This window comes from Bufo bufo, chromosome 3 (assembly GCF_905171765.1).
Source record: "Bufo bufo chromosome 3, aBufBuf1.1, whole genome shotgun sequence".
Taxonomy (NCBI): Eukaryota; Metazoa; Chordata; class Amphibia; order Anura; family Bufonidae; genus Bufo; species Bufo bufo.
The window spans coordinates 512070699-512087172 of record NC_053391.1 but is presented as its reverse complement, the minus strand read 5'-3'; the positions used below and the strand labels follow the sequence as shown (position 1 = coordinate 512087172).

General features: G+C 43.3%; 1 pseudogene; it reads left to right on the top strand.

The window, feature by feature from the left end:
* Nucleotides 1–15626: 15626 nt before the first annotated feature.
* LOC120996672 lies at nt 15627–15779 on the top strand (annotated as a pseudogene).
* Nucleotides 15780–16474: the final 695 nt, after the last annotated feature.

Genomic DNA, 16474 nt, shown 5'->3' with positions numbered 1-16474 from the left:
CTCCAGCCACATACTTACTTGTTCTTTTCTGTCCGCTGAATGCATAATTTTGGGGCCTGTAGTTCAACTGGCCTGCTGTAAAATTGATATCCAATGACTGTGTAATCTACCTCGAGCCACATACTTACTTGTTCTTTTTCTGTCCGCTAAATGCATAATTCTTGGGAACTTTAGTCCACTGGCCTGCTGTAAAAAATTGATATCCAATGACCCTGTAATCTACCTCCAGCCACATACTTACTTGTTCTTTTCTGTCCTCTGAATTCATAATTTTTGGAGCCTGTAGTTAACTGGCCTGCTGTAAAATTGATATCCAATAACCGTGTAATCTACCTCCAGCCACATACTTACTTGTTCTTTTCTGTCCGCTGAATGCATAATTTTTGGGGCCTATAGTCCACTGGCCTGCTAAAAAAATTTATATCCAATGACCGTTAATCTACCTCCACCACATACTTACTGTTCTTTTCTGTCCCTGAATGCATAATATTTGGGGCCTGTAGTCCACTGGCCTGCTGAAAAATTTATATCTAATGACCGTGTAATCTACCTCCAGCCACATACTTACTTTTTCTTTTCTGTCCACTGAATGCATAATTTTTGGGGCCTACAGTCCACTGGCCTGCTAAAAAATTGATATCCAATGACCGGTGTAATCTACCTCCAGCCAGCCACAGTACTTACTTGTTCTTTCTGTCCGCTGAATGCATAATATTTGAGGCCTGTAGTCCACTGGCCTGCTGTAAAATTGATATCCAATTGACCGTGTAATCTACCTCCACCCTGCACATACTTACTTGTTCTTTTCTGTCCGCTGAATGCATAATATTTGGGCCTGTAGTCCACTGGCCTGCTGAACAATTGATATCCAATGACCATTAATCTACCTCCAGACAGCCACATACTTACTTGTTCTTTTCTGTCCGCTGAATGCATAATTTTTGGGTGCCTGTAGTTCACTGGCCTGCTGTAAAATTGAATCCAATAACCGTGTAATCTACCCTTCCAGCCACATACTTACTTGTTCTTTTCTGTCCGCTGAAATTCATAATTTTTGGGGCCTGTAGTTCACTGGCCTCTGTAAAATTGGATATCCAATAACCGTGTAATCTACCTCCAGCCACATACTTACTTGTTCTTTTATGTCCGCTGAATGCAGTAAATTTTGGGGCCTGTAGTCCACTGGCCTGCTAAAAAATTGATATCCAATGACCGTGTAACCTAACTCCAGCCAGCCACATACTTGATTGTTCTTTTCTGTCCTCTGAATGCATCATTTTTGGGGCCTGTAGTTCACTGGCCTGCTGTAAAATTCATATCTAATGACCATGTAATCTACCTCCAGCCACATACTTACTTGTTCTTTTCTGTCCGCTGAATGCATAATATTTGGGGCCTGTAGTCCACTGGCCTGCTGAAAAATTTATATCCAATGAGCATGTAATCTACCTCCAGCCAGCCACATACTTACTTGTTCTTTTCTGTCTGCTGAATACATAATTTGAGGCCTGTAGTCCACTGGCCTGCTGTAAAATTGATATCCAATGACCATGTAATCTACCTCCAGCCACATACTTACTTGTTCTTTTCTGTCCTCTGAATGCATAATTTTTGGGGTCTGTAGTCCACTGGCCTGCTGAAAAATTGATATCCAATGAGCATGTAATCTACCTCCAGCCAGCCACAAACATATTTGTTCTTTTCTGTCTGCTGAATACATAATTTTTGAGGCCTGTAGTCCACTGGCCTGCTGTAAAATTGATATCCAATGACCGTGTAATCTACCTCTAGCCAGCCACATACTTACTTGTTCTTTTCTGTCCTCTGAATGCATAATTTTTGGGGCCTGTAGTTCACTGGCCTACTATAAAATTGATATCCAATGACTGTGTTATCTACCTCCAGCCACATACTTACTTTTTCTTTTCTGTACGCTGAATGCATAATTTTTGGGGCCTATAGTCCACTGGCCTGCTGAAAAATTGATATCCAAAAACCGTGTAATCTACCTCCAGCCACATACTTACTTGTTCTTTTTTGTCCGCTGAATGCATAATTTTTGGGGCCTGTAGATCACTGGCCTACTATAAAATTGATATCCAATGACTGTGTTATCTACCTCCAGCCACATACTTACTGTTTCTTTTCTGTACGCTGAATGCATAATTTTTGGGGCCTATAGTCCACTGGCCTGCTGAAAAATTGATATCCAATGACCGGGTAATCTACCTCCATCACATATTACTTGTTATTTTCTGTCTGCTGAATACATAATTTTTGGAGCCTGTATTCCACTGGCCTGCTGTAAAATTGATATCCAATGACCATGTAATCTACCTCCAGCCACATACTTACTTGTTCTTTTCTGTCCTCTGAATGCATAATTTTTGGGGCCTGTAGTTCATTGGCCTGCTGTAAAATTGATATCCAATGACTGTGTAATCTACCTCGAGCCACATACTTACTTGTTCTTTTCTGTCCGCTAAATGCAAAATTTTTGGGAACTTTAGTCCACTGGCTAGCTGTAAAATTGATATCCAATGACCGTGTAATCTACCTCCAGCCACATACTTACTTGTTCTTTTCTGTCCGCTGAATTCATAATTTTTGGGGCCTGTAGTTCACTGGCCTGCTGTAAAATTGATATCCAATAACCGTGTAATCTACCTCCAGCCACATACTTACTTGTTCTTTTCTGTCCGCTGAATGCATAATATTTGGGGCCAATAGTCCACTGGCCTGCTGAAAAATTGATATCCAATGAGCATGTAATCTACCTCCAGCCAGCCACATACTTATTTGTTCTTTTCTGTCTGCTGAATACATAATTTTTTAGGCCTGTAGTCCACTGGCCTGCTGTAAAATTGATATCCAATGACCATGTAATCTACCTCCAGCCAACATACTTACTTGTTCTTTTCTGTCCTCTGAATGCATAATTTTTGGGTCTGTAGTTCACTGGCCTGCTGTAAAATTGATATTTAATGACCGGTGTAATCGACCTCCAGCCACATACTTACCTTGTTCTTTTCTGTCCGCTAAATTCATCATTTTTGTGGGGCCTGTAGTCCACTTGCCTGCTGTAAAATTGATATCCAATGACCGTGTAATCTACCTCTAGCCAGCCACATACTTACTTGTTCTTTTCTGTCCTCTCTGAATGCATAATTTTTGGGGCCTGTAGTTTCACTGCCTACTATAAAATTGATATCCAATGACTGTGTTATCTACCTCCAGCCACATACTTACTTTTCTTTTCTGTACGCTGATTGCATAAGTTTTGGGGCCTAGTAATCCACTTGGCCTGCTGAAAAATTGATATCCAAAAACCGTGTAATCTAACCTCCAGGCCACATACTTACTTGTTCTTTTTTGTCCGCTGAATGCATAATTTTTGGGGGCCTGTAGTTCACTGGCCTACTATAAAATTGATATCCAATGACTGTGGTTATCTACCTCCAGCCACATACTTACTTGTTCTTTTCTGTACGCTGAATGCATAATTTTTTGGGCCTATAGTCCACTGGCCTGCTGAAAAATTGATATCCAATGACCGTGTAAACTACCTCCAGTCACATATTTACTTGTTATTTTCTGTCTGCTGAATACATAATTTTTGGGCCTGTATTCCACTTGCCTGCTGTAAAATTGATATCCATTGACCATGTAATCTACTCCAGCCACATACTTACTTGTTCTTTCTGTCCTCTGAAATGCATATTTTTGGGCCTGTAGTTCACTGGCCTGCTAGTAAAATTGATATCCAATGACTGGTGTAATCTACCTCGAGCCACATACTTACTTGTTCTTTTCTTATCCGCTAAATGCATAATTTTTTGGGAACTGTAGTCCACTGGCCTGCTGTAAAATTGATATCCAATGACCGTGTAATCTACCTCCAGCCACATACTTACTTGTTCTTTTCTGTCCGCTGAATTCATAATTTTTGGGGCCTGTAGTTAACTGCCTGCTGTAAAATTGTTTACCAATAACAGTGTAATCTACCTCCAGCCACAGATCTTACTTGTTCTTTTTTGTCCCTGAATGCATAAGTTTTGGGGGCTGTATTCACTGGCCTACTATAAAATTGATATCCAATGACTGTGTTATCTACCTCCAGCCACATACTTACTTTGTTCTTTTCTGTACGCTGAATGCATAATTTTTGGGCCTGTAGTCCACTGGCCTGGCTGTAAATTGATATCCAATGACCGTGTAATCTACCTCCATCACAACTTTACTTGTTATTTTCTGTTCTGCTGAATACATAATTTTTGGGGCCTGTATTCCACTGGCCTGCTGTAAAATTTGATATCCAATGACCATGTAATCTACCTCCAGCCACATACTTACTTGTTCATTTCTGTCCTCTGAATGCATATTTTTGGGGGCCTGTAGTTCACTGGCCTGCTATAAAATTGATATCCAATGACTGTGTAATCTACCTCGAGCCACATACTTACTTGTTCTTTTCTATCCGCTAAATGCATAATTTTTGGGAACTTTAGTCCACTGGCCTGCTGTAAAATTGATATCCAATGACCGTGTAATCTACCTCCAGCCACATACTTACTTGTTCTTTTCTGTCCGCTGAATTCATAATTTTTGGGGCCTGTAGTTAACTGGCCTGCTGTAAAATTGTTTACCAATAACAGTGTAATCTACCTCCAGCCACATACTTACTTGTTCTTTTCTGTCCGCTGAATGCATAATTTTTGGGGCCTATAGTCCACTGGCCTGCTAAAAAATTGATATCCAATGACCGTGTAATCTACCTCCAGCCACATACTTACTTGTTCTTTTCTGTCCGCTGAATGCATAATATTTGGGGCCTGTAGTCCACTGGCCTGCTGAAAAATTGATATCCAATGACCGTGTAATCTACCTCCAGCCACATACTTACTTTTTCTTTTCTGTCCGCTGAATGCATAATTTTTGGGGCCTACAGTCCACTGGCCTGCTAAAAAATTGATATCCAATGACCGTGTATTCTACCTCCAGCCAGCCACATACTTACTTGTTCTTTTCTGTCCGCTGAATGCATAATATTTGAGGCCTGTAGTCCACTGGCCTGCTGTAAAGTTAATATACAATGACCGTGTAATCTACCTCCAGCCACATACTTACTTGTTCTTTTCTGTCCGCTGAATGCATAATATTTGGGGTCTGTAGTCCACTGGCTTGCTGAACAATTGATATCCAATGACCATGTAATCTACCTCCAGACAGCCACATACTTACCTGTTCTTTTCTGTCCGCTAAATGCATAATTTTTGGTGCCTGTAGTCCACTGGCCTGCTGTAAAATTGATATCCAATAACCGTGTAATCTACCTCCAGCCACATACTTACTTGTTCTTTTCTGTCCGCTGAATTCATAATTTTTGGGGCCTGTAGTTCACTGGCCTGCTGTAAAATTGATATCCAATAACCGTGTAATCTACCTCCAGCCACATACTTACTTGTTCTTTTCTGTCCGCTGAATGCATAATTTTTGGGGCCTGTAGTCCACTGGCCTGCTAAAAAATTGATATCCAATGACCGTGTAACCTAACTCCAGCCAGCCACATACTTGATTGTTCTTTTCTGTCCTCTGAATGCATCATTTTTGGGGCCTGTAGTTCACTGGCCTGCTGTAAAATTGATATCCAATGACCATGTAATCTACCTCCAGCCAGCCACATACTTACTTGTTCTTTTCTGTCTGCTGAATACATAATTTTTGAGGCCTGTAGTCCACTGGCCTGCTGTAAAATTGATATCCAATGACCATGTAATCTACCTCCAGCCACATACTTACTTGTTCTTTTCTGTCCTCTGAATGCATAATTTTTGGGGTCTGTAGTTCACTGGCCTGCTGTAAAATTGATATCCAATGACTGTGTAATCTATTTCCATCCACATACTTGTTCTTTTCTGTCCGCTAAATGCATAATTTTTGGGAACTTTAGTCCACTGGCCTGCTGTAAAATTGATATCCAATGACCGTGTAATCTACCTCCAGCCACATACTTACTTGTTCTTTTCTGTCCGTTAAATTCATAATCTTTGGGGCCTGTAGTCCACTGGCCTGCTGTAAAATTGATATCCAATAACCGTGTAATCTACCTCCAGCCACATACTTACTTGTTCTTTTCTGTCCGCTGAATGCATAATTTTTGGGGCCTATAGTCCACTGGCCTGCTAAAAAATTGATATCCAATGACCGTGTAATCTACCTCCAGCCAGCCACATACTTGATTGTTCTTTCCTGTCTTCTGAATGCATCATTTTTGGGGCCTGTAGTTCACTGGCCTGCTGTAAAATTGATATCCAATGACCGTGTAATCTACCTCCAGCCACATACTTACTTGTTCTTTTCTGTCCGCTGATTGCATAATATTTGGGGCCTGTAGTCCACTGGCCTGCTGAAAAATGTATATTCAATGACCGTGTAATCTACCTCCAGCCAGCCACATACTTACTTATTCTTTTCTGTCCGCTAAATGCATAATTTTTGGGGCCTGTAGTCCACTGGCCTACTGTAAAATTGATATCCAATGACCGTGTAATCTACCTCCAGCCACATACTTACTTGTTCTTTTCTGTCCGCTAAATGCATAATTTTTGGGGCCTGTAATCAACTGGCCTGCTGAAAAATTGATTATCCAATGACCGTGTAATATACCTCCAACAGCCACATACTTACTTGTTCTTTTCTGTTCGCTAAATGCATAATTTTTGGGGCCTGTAGTTCACTGGCCTGCTGTAAAATTGATACCCAATGACCGTGTAATATACCTCCAGTCACATACTTACTTGTTCTTTTCTGTCCGCTGAATGCATAATTTTTGGGGCCTGTAGTCTACTGTCCTGCTGTAAAATTGATACCCAATGACCATGTAATATACCTCCATCCAGCCACATACTTATTTGTTCTTTTCTGTCCGATGAATGCATAGTTTATGGGGCCTGTAGTCCACTGGCCTGCTGTAAAATTGATATCCATTGACCGTGTAATCTACCTCCAGCCAGCCACACACTTACTTGTTCTTTTCTGTCTGCTGAATGCCTAATTTTTGGGGCCTGTAGTCCTATGGCTTTCTATAAAATTGATATCCAATGACCGTGTAATCTACCTCCAGCCACATACTTACTTGGTTTTTTTTTGTCTACTGAATGCATAATTTTGGGGGCCTGTACTCCACTGTCCTGCTGAAAAATTGATATCCAATGACCACGTAATCTACCTTCAGCCACATACTTACTTGCTCTTTTCTGTTCGCTAAATGCATAATTTTTGGGGCCTGTAGTCCTCTGGCCTGCTGAAAAATTTATATCCAATGACCGTGTAATATACCTCCAGCCAGCCACATACTTACTTGTTCTTTTCTGTCCGCTGAATGCATAATTTTTGGGGCCTGTAGTCCACTGGCCTGCTGTAAAATTGATATTCAATGACCGTAAAATATACCTCCAGCCACATACTTACTTGTTCTTTTCTGTCCGCTGAATGCATAATTTTTTGGGCCTGTAGTCCACTGGCCTGCTGTAAAGTTGATATCTAATGACCGTGTAATCTACCTCCAGCCAGCCACATACTTACTTGTTCTTTTCTGTCCGCTGAATGCATAATTTTTAGGGCCTGTAGTCCACTGGCCTGCTGTAAAATTGATATCTAATGACCGTGTAATATACCTCCAGCCAGCCACATACTTACTTGTTCTTTTCTGTCCGCTGAATGCATAATTTTTGGGGCCTGTAGTCCACTGGCCTGCTGTAAAATTGATATCTAATGACCGTGTAATATTCCTCCAGCCAGCCACATACTTACTTGTTCTTTTCTGTCCACTGAATGCATAATTTATGGGGCCTGTAGTCCACTAGCCTGCTGAAAAATTGATATCCAATAACCGTGTAATCTACCTCGAGCCAGCCACATACTTGATTGTTCTTTTCTGTCCGCTGAATGCATAATTCTGGCCTGCTGTAAAATTTGTCACGCTGGGTAGGATACAAGATACAATAAACACACAGAAAACCACAAAACAAGCGTCTAGGCCAGAAGCTGGGGATAAAGGTCACCTACTGGCAATTCCCTACCAGCTCTCCCTGGACTTCTGTGCCCACATTCAGACCCTAAAGGTGGGAATCAACGTGCCCCCGTGCCTAAGGCTTAAGATTCCCTAAAGTCCCTAAGATGGTGGAAAGGGGGAAAGATGCAGCCTGCTTCCTCAGGACCTGGAGGAAGCAGATGTCTCTCTAACAGCCTAGACAGAACACAATAAGGAAACCAAAACCAACTTATCTTGTAACTGAGCAGAAACCTTTCCTCAGAGCAAGATTGAAGCTATAACCCGTACAGGACACTGGGAAGGGGCGTAATTTAAACTCACACAAACGACCCCACCCAGTGCACCTGAAGGGAGGCGGATATAGCTCAACTCCAAATCCAAAACAAACAAAAAACTACAGACATGCTGCTAACCTGGCAGACCTCCACACATAACCTGAGCAGGGCATGACAGTATCCCCCCCCCCCCCCTTCTACAGGTGACCTCCGGACACCCCGGTCCAACTTTATCCGGGTGGGCCCTGTGAAAGGCCCTCACCAGTCGGCTGGCATTAACATCCACAGCCGGAACCCACATCCTCTCCTCGGGGCCGTATTCCCTCCAGAGTACCAGGTACTGAAGGGAACCCCGAAGAACACGTGAGTTGAGAACCCTAGAGATCTCAAACTCTAAATTGCCATCAACCAGAACAGGGGGAGGAGGCAATGGCGATGGTTCCACCGGTTTCACATATTTCTTTAGTAAAGACCTGTGGAACACATCATGGATCCTCCAGGTCTGCGGAAGATCTAGACGATACGCCATTGGATTGACAACCGCACATATTTTGTAAGGTCCAAAAAATATTGGACCCAGTTTCCAAGATGGTACTCTCAGTTTAATATTTTTAGTAGATAACCACACCAGATCACCCACACACAGGTCCGGACCAGTCATACGTCTCCTGTCAACCATTCGCTTATACCTCTCACCCATATTCTCGAAATTCACTTGGATCCTCCGCCAAATAGAAGACAAGGCAGAAGAAAATCTATCCTGCCTCTGGCATTCCAGAGGAACCAGTCCCAGAAAAGGTACCAAACTGAGGATGAAAACCGTATGCGCCAAAAAATGGTGACTTACCCGTGGACTCCTGCCTATGGTTATTCAAAGCAAACTCTGCTAGGGATAAGAATTATGACCAGTCCTCCTGGTTCTCAGCCACAAAACACCTCAAGTAGGTCTCCAGGTTTTGGTTAGTACGCTCTGTCTTCCCATTCGACTGCGGATGAAAAGCCGAAGAGAACGAAAGTTGAATACCAAGACGAGAGCAGAACCCCCTTCAAAACCTGGAGACAAACTGCGTGCCCCTATCAGAAACCACACCTGAGGGAATGCCATGTAATTTCACGATGTTATGAACAAAAACCTGAGCAAGAGTCTTAGCATTGGGCAGACTAACTAACGATACAAAGTGAGCCATTTTACTAAAATGGTCCACAACCACCAAAATCACAGTTTTCCCGGAGGAACGTGGCAGATCAGTAACAAAGTCCACAGACAAGTGCGTCCAAGGACGAGATGGAATAGACAAAGGAAGAAGTGAACCAGAAGGTCGAGTGTGAGCAATTTTTGACCGTGCATAGGTCTCACAAGCTGCTACGTAATCCTCAACACTCTTACATAACCCGGGCCACCAGAACCTCCGGGAAATAAGATCAAATGTGGACTTGCCACCAGAATGTCCAGCAAGGACAGTATCGTGATGTTCCTTGAATACCTTGTATCGCAGTCCAGCAGGAACAAACAACCTCCCTGGGGGACAAGAATCAGGAGCCCCCTCCTGGGCTCCCAACACCTCCATCTCCAACTCGGGGTACAGAGCGGAGACCACCACCCCATCAGCCAAAATCGGAGCAGGATCCTCTGAATCACTTCCCCCAGGAAAACTACCAGACAATGCATCTGCCTTGACGTTTTTAACCCCCGGGCGAAAAGTAACCACAAAATTGAACCTAGTAAAGAACAGTGACCATCTAGCCTGTCTAAGATTCAGACGCTTGGCAGATTGCAGGTAAGCCAAATTCTTATGATCAGTATATACCATAACGGGATGAGACGCCCCCTCCAACCAGTGACGCCATTCCTCAAAGGCCAATTTGATGGCCAGCAATTCCCTATCTCCTACATCATATTTCCCTCGGCGACCGAGAGCTTCTTGGAAAAAAAGGTACACGGACGCCATTTGCCAGGAGATGAACCCTGCGACAACACTTCTCCAACCCCCACCTCTGATGCATCCACCTCCACCACGAATGGCTGAGACACATCGGGCTGCATCAGAATGGGAGCAGACGCAAAACATTCCTTAATAGCCGAAAAGGCCTGCAATGCCTCATCCGACCAGGCAGAGAAGTCGACACCTTTCCTAGTCATATCGGTCAAAGGTTTTATAATGGTAGAGTAGTTCAAGATAAATTTTCTATAATAATTGGTAAACCCCAAAAATCGCATCAAAGCTTTCTGATTCTCCGGTCGGTCCCATTCCAGAACCGCCCGGACCTTTTCGGGGTCCATATGAAAACCAGAGTCAGAAAGCAGATATCCCAGAAACGGAAACTCCTGAACAGAAAACACACATTTCTCCAATTTAGCATATAATTTATTCTCCCGAACGATCGACAAAACCTGTCTCACGTGATCCTGATGGGTCTTCAGATCAGGAGAGTAAATTAGTACAGTATGTCATCCAAGTAAATTACAATGAACCTTCCCACAAAATGATGGAAAATGTCATTGACAAATCGCTGAAACACTGCTGGCGCGTTAGTTAACCCAAAAGGCATAACCAGATTCTTGAAATGACTCTCGTGCGTGTTGAAGGCCGTTTTCCACTCATCCCCCTCCTTGATTCTGATCAGATTGTAGGCCCCTCTTAAATCTAACTTGGTGAACACCTTGGCTCCAACAATTTGATCAGAAAGGTCAGAAATCAAAGGAAGGGGATACTGACCGTAATGCGGTTCAATTCCAGGAAATCCAGACAAGGTCTAAGTGATCCATCCTTTTTCTTTACAAAGAATAAACCAGCTGCGACCGGAGACTTAGATGGCCTAATATGACCCTTTGCCAAACTCTCGGCAATATACTTCCGCATGACCTCTCTTTCGGGTTGAGAAAGATTGTATAGCTGAGACTTTGGCAACTTAGCCCCTGGGATGAGATTAACCGGACAATCATATTCACAATGAGAAGGCAACTCCTGAGCCCCACCCTCCGAAAAGACATCCGCAAAATCTGAGAGATACTGAGGTAGAACCGTAGTAGACACACCTGAGATAGACGCACTAAGACAATTGTCCAAACAAAATTCACTCCAACCAATGATCTGCCTTGCCTGCCAATCTATAGTTGGGTTATGTTTTATCAACCACGGTAAACCTAAGACCATAGGAGCGGGCAAGTCCTTTATGATAAAACAAGAAATGATCTCAACATGTGAATCACCCACCCTTAACTGAATACCATTAATACCAGCACCACAGTCAATGAATACTTCAAAATTAAATTTTCCTGACTCTAGCGCCACCATAGCTGGAAGGAGAAAACGAGTCTTGCAGGGAGATTGCATACCTGCTTGCTTTGACACCCAATTCACACTACCAAGAGTCAGGGATGTTTTTTTATTTTCTTTATGTAAACCTCTTTGTGGTTCTTTATCATCAACATGCGGTTTAACAAAAGGACAAGCATAAACAAAATGACCACTTTCTCCACAGTAATAACATAGCTTATGCAACCTCCTAAAGTTCCTATTACCAGAACGAAAAGGCACCTGACCCAGCTGCATGGGTTCCTCCCCTACCCCAGAATTACATGTCATATTACCCTGGGGAACCGGTGAGACGAAACCACTCACAGAGGGGATCCCTCGTGCGGAAGGAACCTTACACCTCTCTCTAATGCGTCTATCTAACCGTACTGCTAAAGACATAGCGTTTTCCAATGTATCCGGATACTCATGAAAAGCAAGGGGATCTTTCAATCTCTCAGACAACCCCTGACAAAACTGACTACGTAGCGCGGGGTCATTCCACTCAGACTCTGTAGTCCATCTCCTAAACTCAACGCAGTACGCCTCTGCAGTATGTTCTCCTTGTAATAAATTACGCAACTTAGATTCCGCCATCGAGACCCGATCTGGGGCATCATAAATTAATCCCAAGGCTTTAAAAAATTAATCCACGATCGGAGGGCCAGAGAACCGGTCGGCAGAGAAAAGGCCCAGGACTGCGCATCCGCTTTAAGCAGGGATATGATTATCCCTACTCTCTGATTCTCATCACCAGATGAAGACGGCCGCAGCTGAAAATAAAGCTTGCATGACTCTCTAAAGCAGATAAAGTCATCCACACCCCCTGAAAATCTATCAGGGAGAGAGACTCTAGGCTCCCCATAAATTTGACTTCCTCCTATAGCACCTGATGCCAGAGCATTCTGACACCGTGCGACAGAATTACGCAAATCAGCAACCTCTAGGGATAATCCCTGCATGCGATCAACTAACGCATCAATTGACTCCATCTCAAAGCAGCTGAGAAATGGCAGTCTAGGAATTGGCGGGTTATAATGTCACGCTGGGTAGGATACAAGATACAATAAAAACACAGAAAACCACAAAACAAGCGTCTAGATCAGAAGCCGGGGATAATGGTCACCTCCTGACAATTCCTTACCAGCTCTCCCTGGACTTCTGTGCTCACGTTCAGACCCTAAAGGTGGGAATCAACGTGCCCCCGTGCCTAAGGCTTAAGATTCCCTAAAGTCCCTAAGATGGTGGAAAGGGGGAAAGAGGCAGCCTGCTTCCTCGGGACCTGGAGGAAGCAGGTGTCTCTCTAACAGCCTAGACAGAACACAAAAAGGAAACCAAAACCAACTTATCTTGCAGCTGAGCAGAAACAGCAAATCACCTTTCCTCAGAGCACGATAGAAGCTATAACCCGTACAGGACACTGGGAAGGGGCGTAATTTAAACTCACACAAACGACCCCACCCAGTGCACCTGAAGGGAGGCGGATACAGCTCAACTCCAAACCCAAAACAAACTAAAAACTACACTCGTGCTGCTAACCTGGCAGACCTCCGCACATAACCTGAGCAGGGCATGACAAAATTGATATCCATTGACAGTGTAATCTACCTCCAGCCAGCCACACACTTACTTGTTCTTTTCTGTCTGCTGAATGCATAATTTTTGGGGCCTGTAGTCCTCTGGCCTGCTGTAAAATTGATATCCAATGACCGTGTAATCTACCTCCAGCCACATACTTATGTGTTCTTTTCTGTCCACTGAATGCATAATTTTGGGGGCCTGTAGTCCACTGTCCTGCTGAAAAATTTATATCCAGTGACCGTGTAATCTACCTTCAGCCACATACTTACTTGTTCTTTTATGTCCGCTGAATGCATAATTTTTGGGGCCTGTAGTCCTCTGGCCTGCTGGAAAATTGATATCCAATGACCGTGTAATCTACCTCCAGCCACATACTTGTTCTTTTCTGTATGGTGAATGAATAATTTAACACCAGTGACGACCACGTGTTATTGAATTTTAACTATTATCATTAGGGTTTTTTTCAAGAGGGGGGATTTCGTTAGCCATGTTTTTAATCCAATTTTATATTTTTCGTTCTTTTAAACATTTGTATTTGACCTGTATTTGTACTGGCCTGCAGTAAAATTGATATCTATTGACCATGTAATATACCTCCGGCCACATAATCACTTCATCTTTTCTGTCTGGTGAATGCCTAATGTTTGGGGCCTGTAGTCCAGTGACCTATAGTAAAATTTTTATCCATTGTACTTCAAGCCACATAATCAGAATTTCTTTTATGTCAGGTGAATGCCTAATTTTTAAGGCCCGTACTCCGGTTTCCTAAAATAAAAATTTGCTAGGCTCCAACAGGGCACATTTCAGAGAATTTCCCTTTAAGACGCATAAAATGTCCCCTGATTAAGATACATATTTTTTGTTGGAATTTTTGTCATTGATCCCCCTCTAGTATGTCACTGTCCATGTTGTGGGACCATTTGTGCACTTCCACTAAGTATTTGGTGGCTGAAAATATGAGCGTAAGGTTTTTCAGGTTCGTCTGCCATTAAAGTTAATGGGGCCCACCACAAACTTGTGGTTTGTGAAGATTTGATCGCGTTCGCAAACCGTCCCGAACGATGTTTGTCCATAACTGTATGTCATTTTGATATAACTGTATTCAGGGATGTACAGGAGTAGGAGTGCAGGGCTGAAGACTAAATTGTCACCCTCTGCAGTCCTGGCAGAGCACCACCTGAGGCCACCGTCTCACTTTGCTTCATGAGTGGTGTGCCTCTGGTTGTTTGTCTGTAAACTCTTTGCTTCCCAATCTTCTTCTGCTCCAGGTGTACCCTATGTCTTGATGCTAGATAGCACCAGAATCATGTGTTTCCACAGGGGAGTAGGCAGGGGTGAGTTATTACAGCCATGCTCAGTGGTCCCGAGTGGTCGGTTAGGTATAATAGACTATTAATCTGTGATCAGTGGGGGTCTTGGGGGGTGGATCCCTTACCCATAAGCAGAGCAAAGGAGCTGCAGTGTTGACTCGAATGGACTGGACTGTTGTACATCCACATCTACACAAAATATAAGATACTGACTTAAAGGAGCTTGGGCAGGGGAGTGGCTTTAGGGGGTGCAGAGGTAGCAGTCGCTACCAGGCTTAGGAACCTGAAGGAAGGGGGGCCCAAGCTGAAGTCTTGCACCAGGGCCCATGAGCTTTTAGCTATGCCTCTGGGCTTGGGGCTTCAATGAGTGCTACTATTTCACTCTACTTATCGTGGGGGTTCACCTCCTAATTATCAGTAAAACAGTTGCAGTGATAGTTAAAGGGGTTGTCCGGGTTCAGAGCTGAACCCGGACATACCCTTATTTTCACCCAGGCAGCCCCCCTGATGCTAGCATCGGAGCATCTAATGCTCCGATGCCCTCCCTTGCCCTGCGCTAGATCGCACAGGGCACAGGCTATTTTGTTTTCAATAACACACCGCCGGGCGGAAACTTCCGCCCGGCAGTGTGTTCTGTGACGTCACTGGCTCTGATGGGTGGGCTTTAGCGCTGCCCTAGCCATTCTACTGGCTAGGGCAGCGCTAAATCCCACCCATCAGTGCCGGTGACGTCACCGGGGTTCCTGGCAGCCCCATGGAGAGCCCCGGTACGCCGGGGTGAAAATGGGGATATGCTCGGGGTCAGCTCTGAACCCGGACAACCCCTTTAAGACTTATGCCCACAAAAGAAAGAACTATCAAAATGAAGAATGACATGAGATGATAGTGCATGGTCAATAGTGCTGGTGTTTCAAAGACCCAGTCAGTCCTAGCCCAACTGACCAACGTAGGGCTCTGCCACACCTTTAGGTTTTTATGCAGTTTTTGAAGCCAAAATCAAGAGTGGATCATAAAAGGAGAGAGAGAGAGCACTAAGGACAGGTGCAACTTTTTTCCACTCTTGGTCTTAGAGATTAAATGCATGCTGCAGGCATTATAAAAATTATGATGTATTCTTACCTGGCAGGGTAGATACCATGATCACTAGGGTAGTTCTCCCAGGGTGTGGCTCATCTATTTTACTCTGGGTGTGCTGACCCCTGCGATTTCCTCAAATGCACAGCACAGCATAATTAGTTGTAGTGGGGGACCACATTCGCTCTTTTGTCTAATGAAAAAAATATATGTATGATTTCTTGAACTATTTCTTCTAGTTTTTAGCTGACAAGAAAATGGTATTATCTTGCAAAATATTAATTATATTTTTATAAGGTATTTTAAAAAAAATCTCAAAACTACTGTATAGTTGTGAACATTTAAACGGTGCCTCAAGAGTTGGTGGTTTTCACTTCTCCCACCAGAACTTTAAATTTGACAGAGGAAGACACAGCTGGCAGACTAGGCATTGTTGCCAAGGCAACCATATGTGCTGCAAGCGCTGTACAGTTGCCTTGGAAACCATGCCACCCGATCTGCGTCCCTCTCTCCAGCAACACTGGAAGTACCCTTTGAAACAAGAAGACACTATATCCCTTATATCCTATAATTATTAGGCTCGTATTTAGTCAAATGACCAAAAAGTTCCACTCATGGAAGAACAGTGATGTTTCATTATGAAGAAATAACTAGTATAAAAATAAGTGGAAGAGTAGATTTCCATTCATTTAGAAGATCCTTACAGGTTATATTGTACAGTGTGCTTTTTGAATGGGTATGCTTGTCACAAACTCTATGTATTATGTTGTCTTTTTTGTTTTTCCATACTTGTGCTTTTTAAGGCATACGTCTTGCGACAATAGGGTTTAGTTAAAAGAAAAAAAACAATTGGTATGTCATTGTATGATTCACCATAATTGGTCC